This window comes from Phyllobates terribilis, unplaced genomic scaffold, assembly GCF_046119375.1.
Source record: "Phyllobates terribilis strain yellow unplaced genomic scaffold, ASM4611937v1 Scaffold_9__5_contigs__length_417890890, whole genome shotgun sequence".
NCBI lineage: Eukaryota > Metazoa > Chordata > Amphibia > Anura > Dendrobatidae > Phyllobates > Phyllobates terribilis.
In genome coordinates, this window is record NW_027362769.1 from 131,659,280 (window position 1) to 131,682,855 (window position 23,576).

At 44.5% G+C, this 23,576-nt stretch overlaps 1 protein-coding gene and 1 long non-coding RNA gene across 2 annotated transcripts in view; one reads left to right on the forward strand and one right to left on the reverse strand.

The window, feature by feature from the left end:
- Positions 1–811: 811 nt before the first annotated feature.
- LOC141161751 (uncharacterized) lies at positions 812–12,635 on the reverse strand. The gene is made up of 2 exons (XR_012250679.1): positions 12,174–12,635; positions 812–2,185 (listed from the first exon to the last, which is right to left on the reverse strand). It is a non-coding gene; the product is annotated as an uncharacterized lncRNA (long non-coding RNA).
- LOC141161750 (polypeptide N-acetylgalactosaminyltransferase 3-like) overlaps positions 12,210–23,576 on the forward strand; it is an 89,615-nt gene continuing 78,248 nt past the window's right edge. The window contains exon 1 of the mRNA XM_073647020.1: positions 12,210–12,437. The gene's annotated coding sequence lies outside the window, so the exon portion shown is untranslated. The remainder of the gene's footprint in view (positions 12,438–23,576) is intronic.

A 23,576-nucleotide genomic window follows, 5' to 3' on the forward strand; every position in this document is an offset into this window, starting at 1 on the left:
ATGGACTAACCCTAACCCTAACCCTAAACCTGGGCTAACTCTAACGCTGGGCTAACCCTAACCCTGAGCTAACCCTAACCCTGGGCTAACCCTAACTCTGGGCTAACCTAACCCTAACCCTCGGCTAACCCTAACCCAGGGCTAATCCTAATCCTGGGCTGACCTGGGCTAACCCTAAACCTAACCTATTTTTTTTTTACAGGAAAATGCCGGGGAGCCGGGGGACCGTCAGGAGGAGATAAGAGGACGGCGGGTGGGCTCGGGGGGGGGGTTTAATTTCTCTCTCCTCTGACATGTATATCATGTCAGAGAAGAGAGAAATCATTGCAAGCACTGGCACACTTTTTTTTTTCGTGATCGCCGTTATTCACAGATTGGGGGGATCATATTTTCTGGTAGCTGAGACCCCAGAGAATTTCCGACTCTGGGGGGCGCTACAGCCTTATTCCTCAGCGTTGCACTTTCACGGCGCTGGGGAATAAGTACCCTTAACTGCCGTCGTGAAAATACGTTAAAGCAGTCGTTAAGGGTTTAAACCCCATAGGGATCACGCAACTTAAATGCCACTGTGCAACATTTAACTGTTCAAACAGCAGCGATCAGTGCTAACTCGGGTTGCTGCTGACAATGGTGGGTGCTAAGACAGCCAGCATCCTCCGGGTATGAGATGAGCCTTCTTCATGATGTAATGGTATATCATAGGGTGCAAAAATGTTAAATGGGAACTGCACTTTCAAACAAACTTTGCATAAATTAATAGTTCAGGCGATTCCAAGAAACTTTGTAATACATCCAAGAAATGTAGTAATCATTTTTCTTAAATGTCAGAACTGTATTTTTGTACATCTTGAGTTGTTTGGATATTATTCTCACTTTAACAGATGAAAATAAATAATTCAGATGAGGAAATTTACATTTTCAATTTAGCTGTATTATAATTCTGCATGAGGGATGAACGGACATGTGGAAGTTTGGGTTTGTTGGGGTCAACTTTGGCTCAGGTACCAAAACTGTCCCGGAACGTGAATCTGGACCCCATAGAAATCAATGGGAACCCAAACTTTGAAGCTGGAAAATCTCTTTCTCTCCTAGGAAAAGTCCATGTTCGGAGTTTAACACCAGACACTAGATGTCCGGTGTGAACCCCAAACTTTACAGTTCGGGTTTGCTCATCTCTAACCCTAAGGCTACGGTCAACCGAGCATATATTTTCTCATCCGAGAGAATCGGCACGGTTATGCAAATCACACTCTGATCAGAGTTTGATTAGAGTGTGATCATAGTGTGTTTCGAGAAAAAAATGCCTTTATCTTCTCCATTCTTTCAGTCTGTGGAAATCGGACTGCACTCGGATGTCATCCAAGTGCAGTCCTATGGTTTCCATGGATGCATTGACTTGCATGGCCGAGAGCGATCAGAATATCAGATCAAACTCGAGCATACTGCGATTTTTTTTCTCTACCCCCCCCCCAAAAAAGGACATGTGCTCAGCCCCATAGCAAAATATTGATCCCAGTGCGATCTGATGTTTTTTTTTGGATCACACTCGGATCTATACAGTCGTTTTCATGAGATCAAAGAAAGACAAAACTTCACTTTTACTTCCTTAAATATTCAGGTTTTTTAACCTTTTAGACTGACAGCACTGTAGTTGTTCAATAATAAAATTAATCATCAAAAATACTAATTGCCTAATAATTGTGCACACAATTATGTAATAAAGCCTCCTCCACCCTGTCACGCTTATGTCTCCAATAATAGATGTTAGCTCGTCGCTGTAGCATTAGTCAGATGATAATGTCTGTAAAGTGCTGTGGAAATGAATGGCACTATAAAAGTAAAAATAAAGACGTGTACCGCCTCCTATGTGCCATTGTGCTTCTATTGTACGCAGCCAGAACTTTGTGGTTCTTTATGGAGTTCTTTTTTGTTTATTGAGACACTTTCTTTGTGTGAATACAGTGACGACCACACAGCAGCCGGGAAACATGAGTAAGAGGTACCGAACAGAAGAGATTATAATTATGCCGGCTGCTATTTGCTTGAGGTTTTTGCTGCGTTTCATGCAGAACTGGGTGGAGGTGACTCATTCTTTCGAGTCGTCACATTGATCGGCTTTGCTGTCTGTTATGAGTCAGCGCTCTCCGTCCGTCTCCCTCCGATCAGGAGATGATCCCACTGATATCTAAAATTACAGAGAAATATGAATAAAAAATATAGAATGTGCACAAAGCAGGGAGGATCTAAGGTTCCAGCCACATATCAAGGGGCTTGTCCCCGGAGAAACTTTTCTGACGTATTGTTTTTATTTTATTTTATCTTAATATCAGAAAGATCAATAATGATTTTTGCGTGATCTATCATGAATCGGGATGAGCGGACCTGTGGATGTTTAGGTTCAACTGAACTTTTGTCCAAAGTTTGGTTCAGGTACCAGAACTCTATAGGAACTTGATACCGAACTCGAACCCCATAGAAGTCAATGGAGACCCGAACTTAGGTGCTGTAAAAGGGCTGTGGTCATAGCAAGGGCTAAGGGGTCTCTCTCTCCTTCCAGAACTCCAAACACTAAAATGAACTTCCGGGAGAAGTCCGTGTTCAGATTTCGGCACTGGACAGGTACGCATCTCGAACTTTACCGTTGGGGTTCGCTCATCTCTAATTATGAATGTCTGATCAGTGGGGTCTGACTGCTGTAACCCACTGGGATGAAGATGCTAGGAGATCCTGGTGCACCATTGTTTATCTTTTTCTTTGTTTTTAATATTTATTCTTTATTTATTGTATGTGACAAGAAAAAATAAATATTAAAATTACATATTTGTAGTTCCATAGTTTGGTTACATTTTATCTTTCATCTACATGAATGTTTAAAAACATAAAGATCATTCCTATATTTGTAAATATTAGAAAAAAAACATAGGACAAGTAATGGTTAATTTTTGCTACGTTTTTTCCAAATCCCCGATCTGATCAGCGGCATCAGTCACCGGCTTGTAATAAGAAGTGTTACTTGTGGTTACCAGTGAAGTTGCTGAAATCAGTATGGTACTGGACGGCGTCCAGATGACATCACAGTTTCCAGACAATGACAGGGAAAAGCCTCAGACCCTATTTGGAGAAAGTACAGTCCGGTTATTTGTGCCTCATTACGGACGGAGAAAGTGGCAGCAGCATTAGAAATCTTGTATTACAGGAGCAGGAGTGTCGTTCGCATGTGGTGTATTGCAATCTGATCTTGTGGGAGATCATGGTATGGATTCACATGCAATACGTTACCCCGATAATATACAGTGCTGTATATTTTACAATCACGACATTTGGGACATATTTTTTGTTATCGTGGGCTCATGACTTCACATGTACAATGCATGAAATATTGGAAAGCGAGCTCGCCATTAAACACCGGCTCCTGACCGTTAGACCATTCTTTGTATATCGTTGGTCTATATATTACATCTAGTGATGAGCGAGCATGCTCGCAACTGCTCGGTGCTCGCCAAGGTTGCTCGGCTGGAGCTCAGGTCTCCTCCCTGCATGTTTGGCACTCTTTACAGAGCCAATGAACATGCAGGGATTGCCTGCCACTCACTGTAATGCCGCAGCCATGGTGGTTGTGGCATTACAGTGATTGGCTGGCCGCTCAGCGTCATCAGGGCTATATCACACCTGGTACTGTCATGCTCGTCACAGTCACTCCGGAATCAGGCAGTGTAGGGAGAGCTGCCGCTGAGCTAGGGAGAGATTTGCTTGTTTCTAGTTAGTGTAGGTATACCAGACTATATTAGAGACACATATCCATCTCAACAAACAGTCCTTCTAAGGCCTAATCCAGCTGCAGAGATATCAGGCAGGCAGTGTATATAGGCAGGAAGAGTATATAGAAGACTGCAGTGCACATAGCACAAGATGCTCCATTTCAGTTCTGTCTGCTGCTGCTTTTACAGATATTTGGAGAAATAGCCCCAGGTATCAGGGGCCAGGAATATTTTTTTTTTATCTTAATACTGATTATTTGCTTAAAAAGCAATCCAGAGAACACAGTTTTTCTGTGCCACTAGCTTGTTGGCACTGCAGAATACAGCCAGGTCCTTTCCATATTACAGCGCTAAAAATCCAGCTAGTTAAAACTGTGTTTTCTCCGTCACAAGGATCACATATACGTTTTCAGAAAATACTGCCATTTCTGGCCTCCATTTAAATTTTGTTTCAGTGTGTCAGTGAAGTTATTGACACCGGTTTGCTGTTAAAAATAGTTACCTACAGTCCAGCTATTTAAAACTGTGGTTTGTCCGTCACAACGATCACATATAAGTTCGCTCCAAATTCAGCCATTTGTAGGGAGCGTGGAAGACATAGTCCTCCATATAAAAGGGACAAGACACGTCGCAAGGGACAGGGAACTGGACGTGATGGTGATGGTGCATGCAGAGGCCGAGGCCGTGGGCAAGCTTAAATTGTGCCACAACAAACACCCATATCTTCTCGCTCGATCTTCCTGTCCCAATTAATAGGGGACCGCAGCACACCACTATTGAACCCAGAGCAGTGTCAAAAGGTTATTGGTTGGATAGCAGATAATACTTCCAGTCACTTAGCCACCAGCACCACCACCACCACCCTGTCTTCCACACGGTCAAGTCTCAGTAGCCGTGAGTCTGGACCACAAATTCCTCACCCTGATCCTTCTTCCTCCCACCATGCCGAGTGCCCAGACACAACTGATCCCACACTTGGACACTCCGAAGAACTGTTCACTTTTCCATTTATAGATTCAGGCCTCTCGCCCAGCCCACTTGAAGCTGGGCAAGAGGAGATTGCATGTAGCGATGCCCAAATATTTGAGCAGCCACGATCACACGAAGGTGACGGTGGGAAAGTGTCACAAGCGGTGGACTATGATGAGACACAATTGCCAAAAAGTCAGGAGGAGGACCAGAGTGCGGAAGTGGAAGACGAGATGGTGGATGATATAGTAACTGACCCAGCCTGGCAGGAGGACATGCAGAGTGAGGACAGCAGCACACAGGGGGAGGCAGAGCACCCCAACAGGCAGGAAGAAGCAGTGTGGTGGCCGCAGACAGAAGGCGGGCAATTGTTCCCCGTAACACCAACACAACGGACATTGCCAGTACAACTGTTAGGTCTTCCCGAGTCTGGTTGTTTTTTAAAGACTCTGCCGATAACCCCAAAAAGGCCATTTGCACCACCTGCCAGGCCAGCATCAGCAGGGGTAGCAAAACTACCAGCCTGAACACCACCAGCATGATCAGGCACATGGCAACAAAGCACCCGAATTTGTGGGCTGAACCCCAGGGTCCAGGAACAGTGTCTGCGGGTGACACCACTACATCTTCTGCTGTTGTGCGTGGAAGCCAATCCCCTGTCTATAGTGCATGCGAAGATGCCTCCTGCCCTGCACCTGTCATTGCACACTCTCAACTAGCACCGTCAGCAAGCACATCCTTGTCCCAGCGCAGCGTTCAGTTGTCCATACCCCAGTCCTTGGAACGCAAGCGCAAATACGCAGCCAACGCCCCACAGGCCACACTACTAAATCCCCACATTTCACTACTGCTTGCGCTCAAAATGTTGCCTTTTAGGCTCGTGGAGACAGAAGCTTTCCACACCCTGATGGTGGTGGCCATCCCTCGGTACTCAACCCCCAGCCATGACTATTTCTCCTGATGTGCCATCCCCGCATTACACAAGCACGTGTCCCACAACATTAGCCGTGCCCTCAACAATGCAGTTACAGGGAAAGTCCACCTAACCACGGACACGTGGACAAGTGCTTGTGGGCAGGTACATCTCGCTGGGATGGAACACATCCTCCCGACGCTGAGGATTGCGGGCCCTAGGTCAGTCAGGGTTGCCCCCACAGTCTACAGCTCCTGCACCTCATCCACCTCAGCCTCCTCCTCCTCTTCAGCCTCCATCTCTGAAATGACCACATCAGTCACAAGCTGGAAGCACTGCCTCGGCCAAGCGGCAACAGGCTGTGCTGAAGCTAATATGCTTAGGTGACAAACCGCACAATGCTGAAGAGTTGTGGACAGCCCTGAAAGAGCAGGCAGATCGATGGCTGACACCGCTGAACCTACAAACAGGCATGGTCGTGTGTGACAATGGCCGGAAACCTGGTGGCGGCTCTGAGGCGAGGCAAGCTCACACATGTGCCATGCCTGGCCCATGTGCTTAACCTCGTGGTTCAGCGGTTTCTCAAAAGCTACCCGGAGATGCCGGATCTGCTTGTCAAAGTACGCAGCCTGTGTGCCCATTTTAGTAAGTCAGCTACAGCTTCCGCCGCCCTTGCCGTGCTTCAGCATTATTTGCAGCTTCTGGCTCACCGACTGGTGTGTGATGTCCCCACACGTTGGAACTCTACACTGCAGATGTTGGGAAGGATTTGTGAGCAGAAGAGGGCAGATGTTGACTACCAGCATCAACAAGGCCGTTGGTATTCAGTTCAGACTCCACACATAAGACCTTAGGAGTGGACATGGATGTCAGACATCTGTACCATCCTCCAAAACTTTGAGGACTCCACCAAGATGGTGAGCGGCGATGACGCCATAATTAGCATCACCATCCCGCTTCTCTGTCTTCTGAAATGCTCTCTGCTCACAATCAAAGAGGATGCATTGCAGGTGGAGCACAATGAGATGGTGCAAGGAACCATACAGGGTGAGTACACACAGCCCAGCCTCATCTCATCCCAAAGTGGATTGGGTGACAATGAGGAAGAGGAGGAGGAGGAAGAACAGGAGCTAGTTTCATGCGCTATAGACGGTACTACCTGCACAACTGTCATACCATCTGTTCAGCGTAGATAGCCAGAGGACAGAAAGGAGGAGGAGGAGGAGAGCATGGTCAGTCATCCTCTTGGTGAGGACACGGAAGTCTTGCCTGTTAGAAGTCTGGCACGCATGGCTGAGTTTATGTTACGCTGCCTTTCCGGTGACCCTTGCGTTCGCAAAATGTTGGGTGACAGTCATTACTGGTTGGTGACACTTCTAGGCCCACGCTACAAGGAGAACTTTATATCTCTTATTTCTGAGGCGGACAGGTCTACAAAAATGGGGCAGTACCAGAAGGCCCTTGCTGCGGAACTATTAAAAAATTCCCATCTGAAAACGCTGGCAGCAGAGGTCACAGTTCATTGGACAACCAAGGAGTACAGCCGAGAGAGACACAACTCCAATCCAGCAGAGGCAGGGGAACACTGTCAAAGTTCTGGGAGAGTTTTCTCAGCCCCTCCCATCGCACAGGCCCTGAGGCGCGGGGTACTCTCACAAGGCGTGCAAAGTTTGGGAAGATGCTGAGGGAGTACCTTGCCGACCATACCAACGTTCTCCGTGATTCTTCTGTGCCTTATAATTATTGGGTATCCAAGCTAGACATGTGGAATGAACTGGCTCTCTACACCTTGGAGGTCCTCGCCTGCCCTGCCGCTAGCGTTTTATCAGAGCGGGTTTTTAGTGCCGCTGGTGGAATTATAACTGATAAGCGCATCCGCCTATCAACTGAAAATGCTGACAGGCCGACTCTTATAAAAATAAACAAGGGCTGGATTGGGCCAGACTTCTCAACACCACCGAATGATAGCAGCGTAACATAAACTCAAATCCAGTGTCTTTTTTTGGGTGGTGTGTTCCCATGCACCTCTTCACACCCACACATGGGTACATGCTTCCTGATTTTGGCTATTTGCTCCTGTCCTCCTCCTTCTCCTCATCCTCCACCACCAGAGTGACCGTGGTCTGTGAGGCAACACCCACATATTTTTTTTAAAGGGTGTTTATGATGCCCGTAAAATTTTTTTTTATACAGTATGTTCATGTATACCCACCAGGGGTAAACGTTTGTCAGCCCATACACTTAGTGCATGGGCATTACAAGTATAGGAGACCCACTCCTTTCTAATGGGAACATTTTTTTTATCCACGTCTTTTCCAAGGTGCATTGGAGTGCCTCCCAATTTTTGGCAGCCCTTGCATTCACTGCATAGGCCAACACTATGGGAGACCCACTTCCTAATAATGGGATCATTTTTTCATGAGGCTCTCTACGTCTCTTCCAAGGGGCATTGGAGTGCCTCCAAATTTTTGGCAGCCCTTGCATTCACTACATAGGCCAACACTATGGGAGACCCACTTTCTAATAATAGGAACATTGTTTTCAGGAGGCTCTCTATGTCTCTTCCAAGGGGCATTGGAGTGCCTCACAATTTTTGGCAGCCCTTGCATTCACTGCATAGGCCAACACTATGGGAGACCCACTTCCTAATAATGGGAACATTGTTTTCAGGAGGCTCTCTATGTCTCTTCCAAGGGGCATTGGAGTGCCTACAAATTTTTGGCAACCCTTGCATTCACTGCATAGGCAAACACAATGGGAGACCCACTTCCTAATAATGGGAACATTTTTTTTCAGGAGGCCCTCCTCTACGTCTCTTCCAAGGGGCATTGGAGTAGGTCCAAATTTTTGGCAGCTCTTGCATTCACTGCATAGGCAAACAGTATGCGAGACCCACTTCCTAATAATGGGAACATTGTTTTCCGGAGGCCCTCCTCTAAGTCTCTTCAAAGGGGTATTGGGGTGCGTCCAAATTTTCAAAGGGGTATTGAGAGGGGTCCAAATTTTGGGCAGACCTGCCACTCACTGCATATGCAATAACAGTATAGGAGACCCACTCTTTAGTAATGGGAACAACAAAGCATAGCAGGCTGATGGCTCGCTAAGAATAGCGAGGGCCGACTGCTGGCCCTTTAAGAATAGTAAAGGCCGCCTTATGGCCCTATAAAAATAGGTTTTGTGACTTTCAGAGTCCCTCCTTCATAAATGAAATAGGATGTGTCTGATCATGTCTGACACACCACATGGCCAGATAAGGTTGTAAAATGTTAAAATGACATTTCTGGGTGAATGCATTTGTCACGGTTGAAAGCAATGCAAAAGTGCAAAAACGCATCAAAAATGCTACGTGTGAACATAGCCCAAGGTGTGGAGGATTATTTTGGGTTTTGGTTATTTATTTTGCCTTATATACAAGTCATTACCCTGGAAAGGAAGTTCCTTAACATATTTCCCAGGAAATCCATTTTGGTTTCATTTTTGTATGTTTTATTGTGAGTCCGGAAAAGTGTCATAATACTCTGACAACGTTGTTCACAGCAGTGACCTGGGAGTCAGAAATGCTTCCAGAGGTCTTCCCCATGCTGTTCCCATGTCATTTGAGCACTGTTCCTGTGGCGCCCCTGAGGGTTCAGTCGCCACAGGGGTACTGCACCTCAGATCGAGGTGTGGTATCTCCTCTCCGAGGTAAGGATGGAGCATCTCCCGGGACTCAGCCATCCATTCAACACTACACCACTCCTGTCCTGAGGGGGGCTTTAAGGCACCATAGTGCTGCCCCAGCCGGGATAGAGGAGATGGGGGGAACCAAAGATAGGGGGAACCATGTAGTGGGTGAGGGTGGAGGATGCACCTTTAGGTTACACTTACTAATTCATATTTAAATAACGACCATCTTAGGTTCAAGGTCTTTTGATTGTGGTCTTCATCGCTGAATGTGGCTTTCTGCTAAGAACCTGCAGCCTGTTGAGGATACACGGTCCTCGTTCTCTGGCCTTGAGACGAGGAGCGTTCTAGAGTTAACCGCTGTCTCTACCCGGTCAAGGTCCCTACCTAAGAAGGCCTGGAGGGGAGCGGAGGAGATAGGCTCCACAGGCAAAAGGATCCCAGGGGATGCGGACGCAGCGGCGTACGCCACCTGCTACCCTCATTCTGGCCAAGTCAGAGGGACTCCTGCTGCAAGAGGGGTACCAGCCCCCAGATATCTGGCTTTGCTACTTCACGTCTCAGTCAGAAAAGCCTGGCGGCTTAGAGGATCCCACCGGGTAACGGACGGAGTGGAGTCGCCACCCGTACCCTTGTTCTGTGTATAGCCAGAGGGAGACCCAGCCTTGTAACACGCACCACATACGGACAGGAGAGGACCTAGTGGGAAATTCTAGGAACACTCTGGTGCGGGGGTCCTGATTGATGCACCCGAACTACCCGGAGTGTGCTGAACCTCTTCCTGGTGGCTGCAGCGCGCCGTGAGGAGCGAGGAGAAGCCTTGCAGCTGACACCTAACAACGTGAGTAAAGTTTGGAAGACTGCATCCATTGCCTCCGGTCCCTTATTTCAACGCGGCACTACACCTCACCACACCACCCACTACTACTCCCCTGATTCCCTCTTCTCTGCCCTGAGGACCTGCTCCGCCTGTGGGGAGTAGTACCATCTTCTGCTGCCACGACATCCCGCCTCAGAGGACTGCCGCAGCGCTGGTGGAGGATCACCAGAAACCACAGGAGGCGTAGTCATTATATCCACTCGATTACCACCGTCCCTCCTAGCCCCTTATTTTGACTGTGACGACCCTGGGCATGGGCCGGGCCTAGGCCACGACTGCATCCACCCTCCACCAGGAGGCCCGGTTCCGAGTAACCCCATCTCTCAGGGTAGGGCTAGCGAGCGGGAGAGCGAGGCGTCACATTCCCATCGATTTGAGCAATTTTTAGGCTCTCTGCAGACCGCCGGGGGGAGCCGCCTGAAAAATGCTCAAGTTTCCCATAGACTTACATTGGGCTCGTTGCTTGGGTCGAGCTCCCGAGTATTCCAATGTGCTCGACCCGAGCATCGAACACCCGAGCATTTTAGTGCTCGTCCATCACTAATTACATTCTATAATATCCTTGTTAATAATGTTGGTGCCTTTAACGAAGTTTATTACCAGGTTGACGACTGCATCTACAGGTATTTATCACCTAACCGAGCGCGGAGGAGAGAGCGGTGCAGTATGCGAGCGCGAGGGAGATAGCGGCGCAGTATTCGAGTGTGGGAGAGAGAGCAGGGCAGCATGCGAGCGAGGGTGAGAGAGCGGCACAGTATGTGAGTGCGGGGGAGAGAGCGGCGTGGCATGTGAGCGCGGGGGAGAGAGCGGCACGGCATGTGAGTGCGGGGGAGAGAGCGGCACGGTATGTGAGCCAGGGGAGAGAGCTGCGCGGCATGTGAGTCAGGAAGAGAGAGCGCTACGCCATGTGAGAGCGGGGGAGATAGTAGCATGTGAGTGCCGGGGAGAGAGCAGCGTGGCATGTGAGTGCGGGGAAGAGAGTGATGCGGTATGTGGGCCAGAAAGAGAGCGGTGCGGCATGTGAGAGTGGGGGAGATAGTGGCATGTGAGCCAGGGGGAGAGAGCAGAGTGGCATGTGAGCCAGGGGGAGAGAGCAGCGTGGCATGTGAGCCAGGGGGAGAGAGCAGCGTGGCATGTGAGCCAGGGGGAGAGAGCAGCGTTGCATGTGAGCCAGGGGGAGAGAGAGCGGCACGGCATTTGAGCCAGGGGGAGAGAGCAGCGTGGCATGTGAGCCAGTGGGAGAGAGCAGTGTTGCATGTGAGCCAGGGGGAGAGAGAGCGGCACGGCATTTGAGCCAGGGGGAGAGAGCGGCGCGGCATGTGAGCCAGGGGGAGAGAGTGGCGCGGCATGTAAGCGCAGGTGAGAGAGCGGCGCGGCATGTGAGCCAGGGGGAGAGAGTGGCGCGGCATGTAAGCACAGGTGAGAGAGCGGCGCGGCATGTGAGCGCATGCCTTAGACTGCGAGAAAGAGAACCGTGATATGCCATGGAGTTCCAGAGCCCCCACCCTGGATGTGCCTCATCCATCGTCCCCACAGTCCCTATCCCTATTGTACACTTGCTTTGACAAAACGAATGTGTTTGGTCCTGCCAATAAAGCTTCTAGAAATTTGAATTGGGATGGATGGATGGATAGATATGAACCTATTAAGTTATCATAACTTTCACTCACCAACAAGGCACAAAAGACTAAGTAAATTAAAAATTCACTTATACACATAATGACAGACAGACTAGATTTTGGAGAGAGATATGAGATATTAGATGGATATATATAAGGTAAATGGCTTAGGATCAGCCTGTAGCTGTATCAGACCCTAAATAGAAAGAGTAGCATTAACTTGCAATTGAAAAGTAACAAATCATCATTCATGCTGTAGATAGATAAGAGATTAGATAGATATAGTCATAGATAATAGGTGACAGATGACAGTCCTTCCTTCCTTCCCTCTTTCCTTCCTTCCTCCCTCCCTCCGCCTCCTGGTCGCTCACCTGTATTACAGGTAAGGGCGTTGGGCAGGTGAGTCTGGCGCCTGCGCACTGTCGACTTCTTGGTTACGTTGCAGCCGCCTCTCACCTGGGTCCAGCAAAGCGGAAGCGCCATCCGCAGCCTCCTCCGCTCCGGGGCTGTCACCGCTGCCGCCACCTCCAGCTCCTTCCTCCGCCCGGATCCTCCCTTGTCACCTGCCTCCCCCAGCAGGGTCCGTGCGGCCGGCACACAGCGGTCCAGGAGCAGAGCCGCCGCCGTCCATCACTGTGAGTACAACAACTTCCTACAAACTTTGTGACTTCATGTACGAGGGATGATCGGTGGCAGGAGCCGTCTATACACGGCACAGCGTGCGGACTACAACTCCTAGCGGAGTCAAGAGAGTCGTAGTCTTACACCAGAAGTAGAAAGCCACAGGTCGCCGAGCCCTGATGTAGCTGTCAGTGCGGTGTGACCGCTAGGGGCGGTATACATGGGGCTGCAGTGGAGGCGATATATACTGTACACTATGTATATACTGTACGCTATGTATATGTCTGTGTACTGTGTATATACTGTGTACTATGTACTATGCATATACTGTATACTATGTACTATGCATATACTGTATACTATGTACTATGCACATGCTGTATACTATGTACTATGCACATGCTGTATACTATGTACTATGCACATGCTGTATACTATGCACATACTGTATACTATGTACTATGCACATACTGTATACTATGTACTATGCACATACTGTATACTATGTACTATGCATATACTGTATACTATGTACTATGCACATACTGTATACTATGCACATACTGTATACTATGTACTATGCACATACTGTATACTATGTACTATGCACATACTGTATACTATGTACTATGCATATACTGTATACTATGTACTATGCACATGCTGTATACTATGCATATACTGTGTACTATGTATATACTGTGTACTATGTATATACTGTGTACTATGCATATGCTGTATACTATGTATATACTATGTATATACTGTGTACTATGTATATACTGTGTACTATGTATATACTGTGTACTATGCATATACTGTATACTATGTACTATGCACATGCTGTATACTATGCATATACTGTGTACTATGTATATACTGTGTACTATGCATATGCTGTATACTATGTATATACTATGTATATACTGTGTACTATGCATATGCTGTATACTATGTATATACTATGTATATACTGTGTACTATGCATATGCTGTATACTATGTATATACTATGTATATACTGTGTACTATGCATATGCTGTATACTATGTATATACTATGTATATACTGTGTACTATGTACTATGTATATACTGTGTACTATGTATATACTATAATAATAATAATAATAATAATAATAATAATAATAATAATAATAATAGTTTATTTTTATAGCGCCAACATATTCCGCAGCACTTTACAAATTTTAGGGGGGACTTATACAGACAATACAGAATAAGCATATCTCATATCGAACGGAGTGAGGGCCCTGCTCGCGAGCTTACAGTCTATGAGGAAGTGGGGGAGACACAAAAGGTAAAAAGTACATATATTGTATAATGCAGCCTTGATATACTGAATAGGATAAATAATAATACATGGACTGGTCGCCAGCCAGTATGTGTGCAGTCCTGACAGAGGCTTTTATGTGCATGGTTGGTTTGAACCCGAAGTTGAAGAAGATTTTAATATGGGGGAAAGCTGGGATGGACAGAGTGTGTTTAGGTGATACGCCAGTCTAAAGAAATGTGTTTTTAGGGTTCGCTTGAAACTGTGGGTATTGGGAATTAATCGAACTGTCCTGGGTAGTGTATTCCAGAGAATTGGCGCAGCACGCGAGAAATCTTGGAGACGGGAGTGGGAAGTTCGGATTATGGAGGATTTTAGTTTCAAGTCATTTGCAGAACGGAGGGCACGTGTAGGGTGGTAGACTGAGACAAGGGAGGAGATGTAGGGGGGTACTGAAGCATGGAGCGCTTTGTGGGTAAGCGTGATAAGTTTAAAACGAACTCTATATTGGATGGGCAACCAATGCAATGACTGGCACAGGGAAGAGGCATCTGAGTAGCGGTTGGCGAGGAATATGATCCTGGCTGCTGCGTTCAGGACGGATTGGAGAGGGGAGAGTTTAGTAAGAGGGAGCCCGATAAGTAGAGAGTTGCAATAGTCAAGACGAGAATGAATAAGAGCGACAGTAAGAGTTTTTGCCGAGTCAAAGGTGAGAAAAGTCCTGATTCTTGAGATGTTTTTGAGGTGTAGATGACATGAACGAGCGAGTGATTTGATGTGAGGAGTGAAGGAAAGATCTGAATCAAAAATGACCCCAAGACAGCGGGCTTGTAGCTGGGGAGTAATGGTTGAGCCACAAACGGAGATGGCAATATCGGGCACAGGTAGATTAATGGAGGGAGGAAAGACGAGTAGTTCAGTTTTTGACAGATTCAGTTTTAGGTAGAGGGAGGACATAATGTTAGACACAGCAGAAAGACAATCACTGGTCTTTTGTAGTAATGCAGGGGTGATGTCCGGAGCAGAGGTGTATAATTGGGTGTCATCAGCATAGAGATGATACTGAAAACCGAATCTACTGATTGTTTGTCCAATAGGAGCGGTGTATAAGGAGAAAAGAAGGGGGCCTAGGACTGATCCTTGAGGAACCCCGACAGTAAGAGGAAGTAGGGAGGAGGAGGAGCCGGCAAAAGACACAGAGAAGGAGCGGTCCGAGAGATAAGAGGAGAACCAGGAGAGAACCGTGTCCTTGAGGCCAATAGTGCGGAGCATAGTGAGGAGGAGCTGGTGATCCACAGTGTCAAATGCTGCAGAGAGATCCAGGAGAATCAGCAGGGAGTAGTGACCATTAGATTTAGCTGTTAGTAGATCATTAGAGACTTTAGTGAGGGCAGTTTCAGTAGAATGTAAAGAGCGGAAACCAGATTGTAAAGGGTCAAGAAGAGAGTTGTCTGAGAGATAGCGGATTAGACGGGAGTGGACCAGGCGTTCCAGGAGTTTAGAGATAAAGGGAAGATTGGAAACAGGTCTGTAGTTGGCCGTGCAGTTCTGGTCGAGGGATGGTTTTTTAAGTAATGGTTGTATGCTGGCGTGTTTAAAAGAAGAGGGAAAGATACCAGATGAGAGGGAAAGGTTGAAAATTTTAGTTAGGTGAGAGGTGACAGCTGGAGCAAGGGACTGAAGGAGATGTGAGGGAATAGGGTCGCTGGTGCAGGTGGTAGGGCGAGAAGATGCAAGGAGCCTGATCACTTCATCTTCCGTGACTGGTTCGAAGTCAGAAAATGAGCAAGATACAATGTGGCGGGGGGGAGCATGCATAACATTTGGGGATTGGGAGAAAATTTCCTGTCGGATATGGTCAATTTTTTCTTTGAAATAGTTAGCCAGATCGTCAGCGCTGAGGTCGGTGGTCGGGGCCTGTGCTGTTTGATTGAGGAGAGAATGAAACGTGTCAAAGAGTCGTTTAGGATTATTGGAAAGTGAGATGATGAGGTTGTTAAAGTAGGTTTGTTTGGAGAGGTGAAGGGCAGAGTTATATGTTTTCAGCATAAATTTATAGTGGAGGAAATCTTCGGGCAGATTTGATTTTCTCCACAGCCGTTCAGCGCACCTGGAGTACCTCTGGAGAAGACGTGTTTGAGGCGTGTGCCAGGGTTGTCGCCGTCTATGCCGAATTGTTCTTTGTGTAGGAGGTGCGGCTTCATCCAGGGCGCATAGCATTATTTTGTTATAATGCTTCAATGCAGATTCGGGACATGAGAGGGAGGAGATTGGGGCCAATGATGATTGCAACCTTTTTATAAATTTCTGGGTGTTAATGGCGCGTAAATTTCTATAAGTGTGGACGGTGGGAGTGTCTTGAGTAGAGTCACAGTTCTTGACAGAGAATGAAAGAAGATTATGGTCAGAGAGTGGAAGGGGAGAGTTAGTAAAGTCATGTACTGAGCAAAGCCGGGAGAAGATCAGGTCCAATGTGTTCCCGTCCTCATGTGTAGGAGAATTAGCAAGCTGTGAAAGGCCGAAGGAGGAGGTTAATGATAAAAGATGCGTGGCAGATGGGGAAAGAGGATCGCCAATTGGGATGTTAAAGTCTCCCATGATTATCGTGGGGATGTCGCAGGATAGAAAATTTGTAAGCCAGGCAGCAAAGTGATCCAGGAATTGACGGGGGGGACCTGGGGGGCGATAGACAACCGCCACTCGCAGGGAGAAGGGCCGGTAGAGTCTGACTGTGTGGGCCTCAAAGGACGGGAAGATAAGGGAGGGTACAGGGGGGATAACCTGAAAAGTACATTTTGTTGAAAGAAGCAGACCAACACCTCCACCTGATCTGTTGTCAGGTCGCGGGGTATGAGAGAAATGTAGGCCACCATAGGAGAGAGCTGCAGCGGCGGTGGTGTCCGACTGCTGGATCCAGGTTTCAGTGAGAGCCAGAAGGTTGAGGGAATTAGAGAGGAAAAAGTCATGGATGTAAGAGAGTTTATTACAAGCTGAGCGTGCATTCCAAAGGGCACAGTTGAATGAGACAGAAGATATGCAGGGAATATTAATGAGATTAGCAGGGTTTCTGAATGTAACAGGGAAAGAGTTAGTGTTATTATTACTGGAGGGTCCTGGGTTGGGAGAAATATCACCTGCGACTAATAGAAGGAAGATACAGAGAGTGAGCAGATGATTGAGTGATTTGTGAGAGCGTTTCCTGCGTTGTATGGTGGGAATGAATGGATCTGCGTGGTATAACATTGTGAAGAGAGCATGACAACTGTACATAGGAGAAGAGAGGAGTGAGGGATTAATATGGATGAAGTGTGCCGCATTTGTGGGTGAACGGTGAATGTGGATGATTGTAGCAACCAGAGTATAAATGGCACAGATACAAATGGTGAATACTGTTTGCCAAAAAGATGACCTGGAAGCAAGTTTGTTGGTTTGTCTTGCATGTCTTACCTGTCTCCTGCCCTGTCCAACTGCCATTTTCTAACTGCCAGGGCACTTTGCTAAAATATGGCACTTCGATAAAGTATGCATAAATGCTATATGCATAAATGCCCCCGCATAAATGCCTCCCCTTAACTAAGTCTCAATATATAGGGACGTATCTGCTTAGATCTGCACAGATTTAACTCATTAACAATCAATCACTAGCTTAAAAGACAACAGGAGACCATAAAGTGCAGGGAAAAAAAAAAAAAAAACAGACTAGTAAACTCGGCATGGATCATAAACTCTTAAAGTAAGTGTGATGACCTTTAAGTATCATGGAATAAAAAAGCTAGAGGAGTGAAAAGATATATACCAGAAATTGATAGGCTGCAGAGCATTGCATGGAGATATAATGCAGTTTTCAGGACAGATCACGCAAGCAGTGAAAAATATATACCAGAAATTGATAGGCTGCAGAGCATTGCATGGAGATATAATGCAGTTTTCAGGACAGATCACACAAGCAGTGAAAAATATATACCAGAAATTGATAGGCTGCAGAGCATTGCATGGAGATATAATGCAGTTTTCAGGACAGATCACACAAGCAGTGAAAAATATATACCTGTAAGAAGAGAAGAAAGATGAATATTAGCAATGCCATTTTCTAACTGCCAGGGCACTTTGCTAAAATATGGCACTTCGATAAAGTATGCATAAATGCTATATGCATAAATGCCCCCGCATAAATGCCTCCCCTTAACTAAGTCTCAATATATAGGGACGTATCTGCTTAGATCTGCACAGATTTAACTCATTAACAATCAATCACTAGCTTAAAAGACAACAGGAGACCATAAAGTGCAGGGAAAAAAAAAAAAAAAACAGACTAGTAAACTCGGCATGGATCATAAACTCTTAAAGTAAGTGTGATGACCTTTAAGTATCATGGAATAAAAAAGCTAGAGGAGTGAAAAGATATATACCAGAAATTGATAGGCTGCAGAGCATTGCATGGAGATATAATGCAGTTTTCAGGACAGATCACGCAAGCAGTGAAAAATATATACCAGAAATTGATAGGCTGCAGAGCATTGCATGGAGATATAATGCAGTTTTCAGGACAGATCACACAAGCAGTGAAAAATATATACCAGAAATTGATAGGCTGCAGAGCATTGCATGGAGATATAATGCAGTTTTCAGGACAGATCACACAAGCAGTGAAAAATATATACCTGTAAGAAGAGAAGAAAGATGAATATTAGCAATGCCATTTTCTAACTGCCAGGGCACTTTGCTAAAATATGGCACTTCGATAAAGTATGCATAAATGCTATATGCATAAATGCCCCCGCATAAATGCCTCCCCTTAACTAAGTCTCAATATATAGGGACGTATCTGCTTAGATCTGCACAGATTTAACTCATTAACAATCAATCACTAGCTTAAAAGACAACAGGAGACCATAAAGTGCAGGGAAAAAAAAAAAAAAAACAGACTAGTAAACTCGGCATGGATCATAAACTCTTAAAGTAAGTGTGATGACCTTTAAGTATCATGGAATAAAAAAGCTAGAGGAGTGAAAAGATATATACCAGAAATTGATAGGCTGCAGAGCATTGCATGGAGATATAATGCAGTTTTCAGGACAGATCACGCAAGCAGTGAAAAATATATACCAGAAATTGATAGGCTGCAGAGCATTGCATGGAGATATAATGCAGTTTTCAGGACAGATCACACAAGCAGTGAAAAATATATACCAGAAATTGATAGGCTGCAGAGCATTGCATGGAGATATAATGCAGTTTTCAGGACAGATCACACAAGCAGTGAAAAATATATACCTGTAAGAAGAGAAGAAAGATGAATATTAGCAATGCCATTTTCTAACTGCCAGGGCACTTTGCTAAAATATGGCACTTCGATAAAGTATGCATAAATGCTATATGCATAAATGCCCCCGCATAAATGCCTCCCCTTAACTAAGTCTCAATATATAGGGACGTATCTGCTTAGATCTGCACAGATTTAACTCATTAACAATCAATCACTAGCTTAAAAGACAACAGGAGACCATAAAGTGCAGGGAAAAAAAAAAAAAAAACAGACTAGTAAACTCGGCATGGATCATAAACTCTTAAAGTAAGTGTGATGACCTTTAAGTATCATGGAATAAAAAAGCTAGAGGAGTGAAAAGATATATACCAGAAATTGATAGGCTGCAGAGCATTGCATGGAGATATAATGCAGTTTTCAGGACAGATCACGCAAGCAGTGAAAAATATATACCAGAAATTGATAGGCTGCAGAGCATTGCATGGAGATATAATGCAGTTTTCAGGACAGATCACACAAGCAGTGAAAAATATATACCAGAAATTGATAGGCTGCAGAGCATTGCATGGAGATATAATGCAGTTTTCAGGACAGATCACACAAGCAGTGAAAAATATATACCTGTAAGAAGAGAAGAAAGATGAATATTAGCAATGCCATTTTCTAACTGCCAGGGCACTTTGCTAAAATATGGCACTTCGATAAAGTATGCATAAATGCTATATGCATAAATGCCCCCGCATAAATGCCTCCCCTTAACTAAGTCTCAATATATAGGGACGTATCTGCTTAGATCTGCACAGATTTAACTCATTAACAATCAATCACTAGCTTAAAAGACAACAGGAGACCATAAAGTGCAGGGAAAAAAAAAAAAAAAACAGACTAGTAAACTCGGCATGGATCATAAACTCTTAAAGTAAGTGTGATGACCTTTAAGTATCATGGAATAAAAAAGCTAGAGGAGTGAAAAGATATATACCAGAAATTGATAGGCTGCAGAGCATTGCATGGAGATATAATGCAGTTTTCAGGACAGATCACGCAAGCAGTGAAAAATATATACCAGAAATTGATAGGCTGCAGAGCATTGCATGGAGATATAATGCAGTTTTCAGGACAGATCACACAAGCAGTGAAAAATATATACCAGAAATTGATAGGCTGCAGAGCATTGCATGGAGATATAATGCAGTTTTCAGGACAGATCACACAAGCAGTGAAAAATATATACCAGAAATTGATAGGCTGCAGAGCATTGCATGGAGATATAATGCAGTTTTCAGGACAGATCACGCAAGCAGTGAAAAATATATACCAGAAATTGATAGGCTGCAGAGCATTGCATGGAGATATAATGCAGTTTTCAGGACAGATCACGCAAGCAGTGAAAAATATATACCAGAAATTGATAGGCTGCAGAGCATTGCATGGAGATATAATGCAGTTTTCAGGACAGATCACGCAAGCAGTGAAAAATATATACCAGAAATTGATAGGCTGCAGAGCATTGCATGGAGATATAATGCAGTTTTCAGGACAGATCACACAAGCAGTGAAAAATATATACCTGTAAGAAGAGAAGAAAGATGAATATTAGCAATGCCATTTTCTAACTGCCAGGGCACTTTGCTAAAATATGGCACTTCGATAAAGTATGCATAAATGCTATATGCATAAATGCCCCCGCATAAATGCCTCCCCTTAACTAAGTCTCAATATATAGGGACGTATCTGCTTAGATCTGCACAGATTTAACTCATTAACAATCAATCACTAGCTTAAAAGACAACAGGAGACCATAAAGTGCAGGGAAAAAAAAAAAAAAAACAGACTAGTAAACTCGGCATGGATCATAAACTCTTAAAGTAAGTGTGATGACCTTTAAGTATCATGGAATAAAAAAGCTAGAGGAGTGAAAAGATATATACCAGAAATTGATAGGCTGCAGAGCATTGCATGGAGATATAATGCAGTTTTCAGGACAGATCACGCAAGCAGTGAAAAATATATACCAGAAATTGATAGGCTGCAGAGCATTGCATGGAGATATAATGCAGTTTTCAGGACAGATCACACAAGCAGTGAAAAATATATACCAGAAATTGATAGGCTGCAGAGCATTGCATGGAGATATAATGCAGTTTTCAGGACAGATCACACAAGCAGTGAAAAATATATACCAGAAATTGATAGGCTGCAGAGCATTGCATGGAGATATAATGCAGTTTTCAGGACAGATCACGCAAGCAGTGAAAAATATATACCAGAAATTGATAGGCTGCAGAGCATTGCATGGAGATATAATGCAGTTTTCAGGACAGATCACACAAGCAGTGAAAAATATATACCAGAAATTGATAGGCTGCAGAGCATTGCATGGAGATATAATGCAGTTTTCAGGACAGATCACACAAGCAGTGAAAAATATATACCTGTAAGAAGAGAAGAAAGATGAATATTAGCAATGCCATTTTCTAACTGCCAGGGCACTTTGCTAAAATATGGCACTTCGATAAAGTATGCATAAATGCTATATGCATAAATGCCCCCGCATAAATGCCTCCCCTTAACTAAGTCTCAATATATAGGGACGTATCTGCTTAGATCTGCACAGATTTAACTCATTAACAATCAATCACTAGCTTAAAAGACAACAGGAGACCATAAAGTGCAGGGAAAAAAAAAAAAAAAACAGACTAGTAAACTCGGCATGGATCATAAACTCTTAAAGTAAGTGTGATGACCTTTAAGTATCATGGAATAAAAAAGCTAGAGGAGTGAAAAGATATATACCAGAAATTGATAGGCTGCAGAGCATTGCATGGAGATATAATGCAGTTTTCAGGACAGATCACGCAAGCAGTGAAAAATATATACCAGAAATTGATAGGCTGCAGAGCATTGCATGGAGATATAATGCAGTTTTCAGGACAGATCACACAAGCAGTGAAAAATATATACCAGAAATTGATAGGCTGCAGAGCATTGCATGGAGATATAATGCAGTTTTCAGGACAGATCACACAAGCAGTGAAAAATATATACCAGAAATTGATAGGCTGCAGAGCATTGCATGGAGATATAATGCAGTTTTCAGGACAGATCACGCAAGCAGTGAAAAATATATACCAGAAATTGATAGGCTGCAGAGCATTGCATGGAGATATAATGCAGTTTTCAGGACAGATCACGCAAGCAGTGAAAAATATATACCAGAAATTGATAGGCTGCAGAGCATTGCATGGAGATATAATGCAGTTTTCAGGACAGATCACGCAAGCAGTGAAAAATATATACCAGAAATTGATAGGCTGCAGAGCATTGCATGGAGATATAATGCAGTTTTCAGGACAGATCACACAAGCAGTGAAAAATATATACCTGTAAGAAGAGAAGAAAGATGAATATTAGCAATGCCATTTTCTAACTGCCAGGGCACTTTGCTAAAATATGGCACTTCGATAAAGTATGCATAAATGCTATATGCATAAATGCCCCCGCATAAATGCCTCCCCTTAACTAAGTCTCAATATATAGGGACGTATCTGCTTAGATCTGCACAGATTTAACTCATTAACAATCAATCACTAGCTTAAAAGACAACAGGAGACCATAAAGTGCAGGGAAAAAAAAAAAAAAAACAGACTAGTAAACTCGGCATGGATCATAAACTCTTAAAGTAAGTGTGATGACCTTTAAGTATCATGGAATAAAAAAGCTAGAGGAGTGAAAAGATATATACCAGAAATTGATAGGCTGCAGAGCATTGCATGGAGATATAATGCAGTTTTCAGGACAGATCACGCAAGCAGTGAAAAATATATACCAGAAATTGATAGGCTGCAGAGCATTGCATGGAGATATAATGCAGTTTTCAGGACAGATCACACAAGCAGTGAAAAATATATACCAGAAATTGATAGGCTGCAGAGCATTGCATGGAGATATAATGCAGTTTTCAGGACAGATCACACAAGCAGTGAAAAATATATACCAGAAATTGATAGGCTGCAGAGCATTGCATGGAGATATAATGCAGTTTTCAGGACAGATCACGCAAGCAGTGAAAAATATATACCAGAAATTGATAGGCTGCAGAGCATTGCATGGAGATATAATGCAGTTTTCAGGACAGATCACACAAGCAGTGAAAAATATATACCAGAAATTGATAGGCTGCAGAGCATTGCATGGAGATATAATGCAGTTTTCAGGACAGATCACACAAGCAGTGAAAAATATATACCAGAAATTGATAGGCTGCAGAGCATTGCATGGAGATATAATGCAGTTTTCAGGACAGATCACACAAGCAGTGAAAAATATATACCTGTAAGAAGAGAAGAAAGATGAATATTAGCAATGCCATTTTCTAACTGCCAGGGCACTTTGCTAAAATATGGCACTTCGATAAAGTATGCATAAATGCTATATGCATAAATGCCCCCGCATAAATGCCTCCCCTTAACTAAGTCTCAATATATAGGGACGTATCTGCTTAGATCTGCACAGATTTAACTCATTAACAATCAATCACTAGCTTAAAAGACAACAGGAGACCATAAAGTGCAGGGAAAAAAAAAAAAAAAACAGACT